A 9,048-nucleotide genomic window follows, 5' to 3' on the forward strand; every position below is an offset into this window, starting at 1 on the left:
CATCTAATATCAGCACGTCCCCTCTGAATCCAGCTTGAATTTCTGGCAGTTTTCTGCCAATGTACTATAGCAGCCATTTTTAAATTATCTTCAGCAAAATTTTGCTTGCATGTGATATTAATGCTATTGTTCAATTATTTATGCATTCTGTTGGGTCACCTATCTTTGAAATGGGCACAAGCACAAATATTGATCTCTGCCAACTATTTGGCCAAGCAGCTGTCTTCCAAATTTCTTGGCACAGATGAGATTGTCTCCAGTTTGGCATCAGTTTGTTGAAAGATTTCAATTTGTATTCCATCGGATCCTGAAGCCTTGTTTTTTGCCAATGCCTTCAGTGTATCTTGGACATCTTCCTTCAGTACTGTCAGTTCTTGATCGTATGCTACCTCTTGAAATGGTTGAACATCGACCAATTCTTTTTGCTACAGTGACTGTATATTCTCTCAATCTTCTGTTGATGCTTTCTGCATATTTCAGTATTTTACCCTTAGAATCCTTTAATATTGCAATTGAGGACTGAATTTTTCTGCAGTTCTTTTTTTTCTTTTTTGAAGATTTAAGTTTTTTATTTTGTTTTGTTTTTTATTGTAAATGGGATGATAGTTTACATGGAAGAATATCGGATTTACACTCATTGTTTCATTGCAATGATTAAAATCCCCTCCTTGCATTATCATTCAACAGTATTTGCTTCTATTCCCTCTGTTTATTTATTTATTTATTTGAGGGAGGAAATGTACACCAAAACACTCAGGAATTTATAATCATTTAAACAACCAAAAGGCACATTCTGCAAGCCTGCCTTCTGGCCGCAGTCTTCTCTTTCCATGAGTCTTAGAGTTCTCAGCTGTTCTATCGCCCATATCCTCATCTCTGCCTCCATCTCTTGTATCCCTGCTTCTCTGGATAGGGTTCCACATTCCACTCAAGCTCTTCTCCCTTGATGGTCCTCTGTTCCTGGAATGTAAGATTAACTACTCTCCCCTTTATGCTACAAAACTTCTACCTTTACAGTTGTAACAATCGCAATTAGTCATGAAAACAACTACTCACTACTGAATCATAAGAATCTTATCCCCACCTCCTTTCACCAAACCTGTCTAGTCAAGATGAAAACTATTCAGTGGGGATTCTACCATCCCCTTCACACTCAGAAACTAAACTCCCTCTTGAAAATTTATAAGCTAGTCACTTCATTCCTTTATAGCACCCCCATTTTAGGTAGCTAATGTCTAAGTTGCTTGTCCCTATCACCCCTACATACAGAGAGAGTAGGATGAAGACTTCTTCCCACTCAGTTGGTATTTTGAGCTACTCCATCCATAAGTGTAGGTCAAGTTAATCAAATTTGTAGCAATTTATATTTGTTTCCTTTATCAATTTTTTTTTTATCTTCTTTTAGTGGAGTTGTGATCTTCAAGTCATCAAAGCTAGGTCAAATGGACACTGTCTGCAAGTTTGAGCATTCTTGTGCGTCTCCCCTCACTTCTTAATTCTTTCTGCTTGAGAAATGCTGAGTGTATTATTCCCTTCTGGTGTTCAAACTCCAAGTCTGTGCACATTTCATTATAATACTTGACTTAGTCTTCTCGAGCTGCCCTTTGAAATTTTCTGTTCAGCTCGTTAATTTCTTATTTCTTACAATGTTCTTAGCATCTCTACACTGAAGAGCAAGTTTCAGAGTCTCTTCTGACATCCTTTTTTTCTTTCTTTTCTGTATTTTTAATGACCTTTTGCTTTGTTCCTATATGATGCTTTTCATGTCACCCCACAGCTCTTCTAGTCTTCTGTCATTAGTGTCTAATGTATCAAATCTGTTTTTGAGATGGTCTCTAGATTCAGGTGGATTATGTTCAAGGTCATATTTTGACTGTCGTGGACTTGTTTTAATTTTCTTCAGCTTCAGTCTGAACTTGCATGTGAGCAATTGATGATCTGTTCCACAGTTTGGCCTCTGACCTTGTTTTGGCTGATGATATTGAACTTTTCAACTGTCTCTTCCCATAGATGTAGTCAATTTGTTTCCTTTGCTTTCCACCCGGTGAGGTCCATATGTATTGTTGTTGTTGTTGTTAAGTGCCATCGAGTCGGTACCAACTCATAGCAACCTTATGTACCACAGAATAGTCATCTTTTATTTTGCTTAAAAAAGGAATTTGCAATGTAGAAGTCATTAGTCTTACAAAATTCTACCATGCAATCTTCAGCATCATTTCTATCCCCAAGGCTGTATTTTCCAACTATTGATCCTTCCTCTTTGTACCTTTCCCATTTCAATCATCTGTAATTAGCAATACATTTTGATTTCATTTCTGATAAATTTCAGACTTAAAGAAATTGGTAGAATTCTTGAATTTTATCTTCACTGACTTTAGTGAAGTTTGGTGCATAAATTTGAATAGTAGTGGTGTTAACTGGTATTCCTTGTAGGTATATGGGTATTATCCTATCACAGAAAGCATTGTAATTCAAACTATATCTTGAAATGTTCTTTTTGGTGATAAATACAATGCCATTCCTCTTGATTTTGTCCTTCCTGGCATAGTAACCCTTATGATTGTCAGATCAGATGGCCAATACCAGTTCATTTCAGCTGACTAATCTCTAGAATCCTTATGTGATCCATTTTATTTTTGACAGCTTCCAGTTTTCCTACATTTATACTTTGTGCATTTTATGTTACAATTATTAATGGATGTTTGTAGCTGTTTTTCCTCATTTTGAGCTGTGCCACATTTAGCAAATGAGGGTCCTGAAAAGTTTACCTCATTTTTGTCAACATGGTCAATTCTGCTTTGAGGAGGCAGCTCTTCCCTAGTCATACTTTCAGTGCCTGAGGGGCTCATCTTCTGGCACTATATCTGACAAAGGTCTGGGGCTGTTCATAATGTTTTCAATTCCCAGCACTATATCTGACAATGTTACACTGATATTCGTAAGCTTTTCAGTAACTGACCATTTAGAAGTGGTTTTCATCTCCTTCTTCTTAGTGTGTCTTAGTCTGTAAACTTTGCTAAAACCTGCTCACCACAGGTGACTCTGTTCATATTTAAAATACTGGTGGCATAGTTTTCAGCATCATAGCAACACATAAGTCACCACAGTACAACAGACATATGAGTGGTAGGCTCAAATATGTTGTTTGTTGTTGTTAAGTATTGTTAAGTTCTGAGTCATAATGCCCCCTGATGGGTTTGAACCATTGACCTTATCGTTAACAGTCCAGTGCTTTATCTTACAGTGTCACACCAGAAGTTCATCCTCTTTTACTATCTGTCACCTACAATTACCTGAAATGCCAGTACAATTCTATTTGTGATTCACTCATTCATTTATTCATTCAATTATTTGTCATTTCCCTACTTTATGCCAAACATGTATTATTTGAAGGATTTGTAAAAAAAAAAAATAATAATAATGGAAAAATGTGGTTCCTTTTCTTGAGGGTCTCAGAGTTGTTATAGGAGAGAGAAGGACTCCAAATTTAAATGTATATTATGTTGTTAAGGACCGTTGAGTCTGTTCCAACTCATAGTGACCCTGTATAGGGTTTCTGACCAGTGGGTGGTGGGTTTGAACTGCAGTTAGCAGTCCAGTGCTTATTCTACAGCATCGCACCCAAGACCCTTTTATTAAGGATAACGAAAAGAAAAAGACAAATCATCCAGATGAGGGAGGCCATATGGAGTCCCAAATACGCACATCCTTGGGGTCAGTTTATAGAGTATAGAAAACAAAGGAAATTCATCACAGAATCATGACTGGCAGAAGAACAACTCATCACTGTTGAGGGCCTGACTACAGAAGATACCATGACTGGGATATGAATATTAGAGCAGATTAGAAAATTTCACAGGATTAGTACTAGGGTTCCTTGACCATCTTGGTTACAGCATGACTTCTGACCATGGAGCACTGGTAGCCCAGTTTCCATTAAGGGCACTCCTAGGCAAATCCCTGGGAGGGAGACTGCCCTTCCTTGGCCTGGCTAGGGGAGTGTCCTTAATTCAGTTTCAAATGCACTCTGCCTGAGGATGAAGCTTCCTCTTCCTGCTTTTGGAGATTATAGTCACTGCCTCTCCCTGCTTTTCCAGAATGGTGGTGGTGGTGGTTTCGAACTGCTGACCTTGAGGTTCACAGCCTGATTTGTAACCTCTAGAATGGTCTCCTTCATTTTGGCAGTTTAGCTGTCTGTTAGAAAGGTGTAAAGTATTCAGGATGATGTCTGTACATTTGTCAAGGTTCAAGGTGGAGTTAGGGCACCGACTGCCGAGACCATAGACCAAATTGTTTTAGATTTCAGCCTGTAACGCAGAGTCCAGCATGGGAAATAAATATCAGTAAGTATGAAACAGTGTGGTATGTGATATTCCTGTAATAAAGGACCACAGAACTATCAGAAAACCAAAGAGGGAGCAATTGATTCTTGGTGAGGTGAGGCAGTAAAGGGGAGGAAAGATAGTCACAGAATATTTATAGTTTCAAGTAAAATAAACGACATATAAATTTGGTTTGAAGAATGCCTAGTTAGAAAAATGGGAGAAGACTTTAAGAATATACTGCCTACTAGAAAACACTAAAGTTTTCTGAATTTTGTTAACTAAGAGAACTTCAAGAGTCATTGACAACAATCTTGGGGTTCAAACACTTGGCTTTGATGTGCTAGCCTAGAGAGAAATGCTCCCACTGAAGAAAACCTCTGAAGCTAAAGCTGGTGATCTAAATGGTTTTAAAAATCTCACTGTCTCTTCATAATTCTGTGGATGTTAGCGTAATTTCAATAGTTTCATCAGATGAACCATTATATAAACAACAGTTACAGTCAGTTCCCGAAGATCTGTGTGTGATAATACATTGTGGTTGCCAACTGTCCCAAAGCTGACACCAGAGTGTCAAAACAAAATTAACTTGATTTCATATTTAGTGTTAAAATAATCATCATGTCACAAAAGCCTTTTCTTATAAAGAGGTCTGCATCACCCTCCTCAAAGAACAATTTGAATTCAAAATGACTGAGAATTCTTATCAAGTCATGTCTTCTGAAAATAAGAGTAGATAAAAATGGCTTAAATCCCTCTTGGAACTAAGTAAGAGCTCAATCTCTTTGGCAATCAGAAAGGAATTCCAAGAGTTTCAAAAGAAATGTTTGAGTTTTCTCTAGAATTCAATTTTATTCATTTATTTTCTAATTTATATTACTGAGTATTTTCATCTTGAGTGGTTCAGAAACTACAAGCTGGTGATTCCTAATCTGTTTCAAATTCAAACCTAAGGAATGTGTAAAGTCTACTGGTACTCATTGCTCTACTGTTGTTGTTGTTGCTATGTGCCGTGGAGTCGGTTCTGACTCATAGCGACCCTGTACAGGGTTTCCGAGGTTGTAAATCTTTACAGGAGCAGAATGCCTCATCTCTCTCCCGTGGAACAGCTGGTAATTTCGAACTGCTGACTATGAGGTTAGCAGCCCAATTTGTAACCACTACACTACCAGAGAAATTCTCTAAGTATCAACAAAAGTGGTCCCCAAATCCATAAATTGGTCTGGAAAATTACACAAAGTCAGACTACTGGGAATTAACCAGTGCAAAAGTTTACCCTTTCAGTCTTGTACCCAGAATTGTGTGAAAATGTATAGGAGATCCTCAGGGGGAAAAAAAATCACACTCCTTCAATATTGATAGCCATCTTACTGTGCCAGATAGTACATTAAATGCTAGTGATACGACAGCTCTGTCAATCAGAGTTCCAGGAAAGTGCCTGCTAGCTCTTTTGACTTGTCTACCTCTAGCCTGGTCTTGGAGTCCTCGTGTTGTGCTGCGTGTTAATGCACTGGGCTGCAAAGTCAGTTTGAACTGAAAGGTTGGCGGTTCAAGCTCACCAGTCACTCTTTGGAAACCCTACAGTGTTACTATGAGCCAGCAGCACTTAACAACAACAGCCTGGTCTTAACTCACAGAAACTCCAAATAATGTTAGCAATGGCTTATGTCTTTCCTAGCTCCCCTTCCTCTGACTTTAAAATTCTGGATAACTTTGGTATACTCAAGATGCTTCTTTTGCTCTGTATCTTCAAACTCACCAGCCACTCCTCAGAAATCCTACACAGGGTTGCCATGAGTCGGAAACGATTCCACAGCACTTTACAACAACTCTTTCCCTAGAGGGTTTCATGTGATCTCTTGGCTGTAGAGAGCATCTTTATGTTAAAGATCCTCAAATTCATAACAACTGTTACCTGCCCTTGAGCTCCTATCTCATATGTTAGTCTCTGATGTCTAATAGATTTCTCAATATTAATATGCTCAATGAGAATTCTTGATCTTTCTTTTCTCAACAGATTCTTTTCTTAGCCTATTCTATTCTAGTCTACTCTTGTCCCCTCAGTTGTTCAAAACATAAAAACTCACTATTGACTCTACATTTTTTTTTTTTACCTCCTACAACCAAACCAACTCTACCTACTACTATCAAGTCGATTTCAACTCATAGAGAACACAGTAAAACTGCTTCATAGTGCTTCTAAGACTGTAAATCTCCATGGGAATAGACAGCCTTATCTTTCTCCCTTGGACGGGTGGTGGGTTTGAACAAGGACCTCTCGGTTTGCAACCCAGTGCTTAGTCCACTGAGCCAGCAGGGTTCTTTAAACAAACACTGAGCACTGTTAATTTTACCTCCAAAATATGTCACAGATTAATCCACTTCTATCCATTCCATTAAGGAGCTCTGGTAGCATAGTGGTTACAAATCGGGCTGTGAACCGCAAGGTCAGCAGTTCGAAACTACCAGTGATTCTGCGGGAGAAAGATGAGGTGTTCTGCTCCCGTAAAGATTTACAGCCTCGGAAACCCAGTGCAGGGTCGCTATGAATCGGAACCGACTCCACGGCACTTAACAACAACATCCATTCCATTGTCCTCACCCTAGACCAAACCACTGTCATCTCTCCTCTGACTACTCCCATAGCCCCTACCATGTCTCTCCAATAAGGTGTCCTTGTGGTGTAATGGGTTATGGGTTGGACTACTAACTGAAAGGTCAGCTTTTCTAATCCACCAGCCTCTCTGTAGGGCAAAGATTAGGCTTTGGGCTCAAATAAAGATTTACAGCCTCAGAAACCCTATACAGGTCCACGGTGAGTTGGAACTGACTCAAAACACACAATAACCACCACTATAGCTCTCCAATCCACTTCTTCCCCTTTCGAAATCATTTTCACATAGCCAACCACTTAAAAAATACGAATCAGATCATGTTATCCCAGATTATCACCATTGAAAACTCTTCAATGGACCCCTATTGCTATTAGAATAAAATCTAAAGTGTTACTACACACTATGAGTCCTATAGACGCTGAGTAGGAACCGACTCAATGGCACTTAACAACAACAACACTACACACCATCTCTCAGGCACTGTCTGGCTTCACTTCCCCATCATGCCAACATCATCAGTTCGATTTGTTTTGCCTGCCCACTATGCTTCATTCACACAGGTCTCAGGCTGTGCCTAAACAAGACAAGCCCTGTGCTGCCAGAGGGAGTTTACACTTTCCATTTCCTCTCCTAGAACCCTCTTCCTCTGCTTGTTAGTGTGGCTGGTTTATTTATATCCTTCAGATCTCAAACTATACATCACTTCCTTAGCGAGCCCCTCTCTGACCATCTAAAGTGGTCTTTCCAGTTACTTTTTGCTCATCACCTTACTTATTTCTTTCATGGTACAGTCTGTAACTATCTGGTTTATGTGTTTGTCATCTATCCTGTATGCTGAGACATAAACCTCAAGGAGAGAAAGAACATTGACTGTCTTGCTCAATGATGCTTACCAGCATTCAACAGTGGGTAAAAAGAATTACTCAATAAACATCTATTGAAAAGAGGAAAGAAAATGGATGGGGGAGGAATAGGATTTATAGAAAATTCCCTATAAACATCCCTGTGCCAGACAAAATAATGAATGGCTCCCAAAGATGTCTATGCCTTAATTCCCAGAACCTATAGATATGTTACCTTACATGGCAAAGGGACTTTTTTTTTTTTGCCAATGTGGTTAATATTAAGGATCTTGAGATGGAGATATTTTCGAGGATTATTTGGGTGGGCACAATCTAAGCATTTAAACTCTTAAAAGTGGAAGAAAAAGAAAGAAGAATGAGACATGTAAAAAGAATGTGACTTTCTACTGCTGCTTTTCAAAATGGAGGAAAGGGCTGTGGGCCAAGGAACGTGGTGGCCTTTACAAGCTGGGATGGTCCTCAGCTTATAGAACAAATAAAATATGTTTTTTGTGGATCATGGTTAAAATGTTTGAGAAACTTTAAACCAAACTCAGATGGTTTCCCTTCTCTATAAACTATGAAGTCCAGGGTCAAGACATACAACACGTGAGCTAATTCCTGCCTTTATCACCAGCCACATCCGCACCACTTTACTGTCTAATAACACTGAGCTGTTTATAGTTTCCCAATTTATGCTTTGATCATGCTAATCTCTCTACCTTTCCACTATTCTTAGATTGGATAAATCTTACAGACAGTCTAAACTCAATTCAGACACCTTTCATTCAGTCAACTACTCAACAAATACATATTAAGTACCTATTATTTGTCAAGGCCCATCACTCCACTACCAATTTGTTGTACTGTTGTAGTTTATGTGTTGCTGGAAGCTATGTCACTGGTATTTCAAACAGTAGCAGGGTCACCCACAATGGGCAGGTTTCAGTGGGGCTTCCAGACTTATGCAGATAGGAAGAAAGAACTGGTGATCCATTTCCAAAAACTAGCCAAGAATCACAACAGAATACTAGCTAATATGGTACTGGAAGATGTATCTTCTGCAATGGAAGACACTCAAAACCATCACAGTGGACTTGAGGTTACCGACAATTGTGACAAAAGCTCAGGACAGGGCAATGTTTTGTTCTGTTGTACATGGATGGGGCAGCTATTAGTCAGTGCCAACTCAACAAAAGCTAACAACATCATGTGCCAGAGGCTCAGATACAGTGGACAACAAGACAGACAGTGTTTCTGTTCTCATGG

Source organism: Chrysochloris asiatica, unplaced genomic scaffold, assembly GCF_000296735.1.
Source record: "Chrysochloris asiatica unplaced genomic scaffold, ChrAsi1.0 scaffold00048, whole genome shotgun sequence".
NCBI lineage: Eukaryota > Metazoa > Chordata > Mammalia > Afrosoricida > Chrysochloridae > Chrysochloris > Chrysochloris asiatica.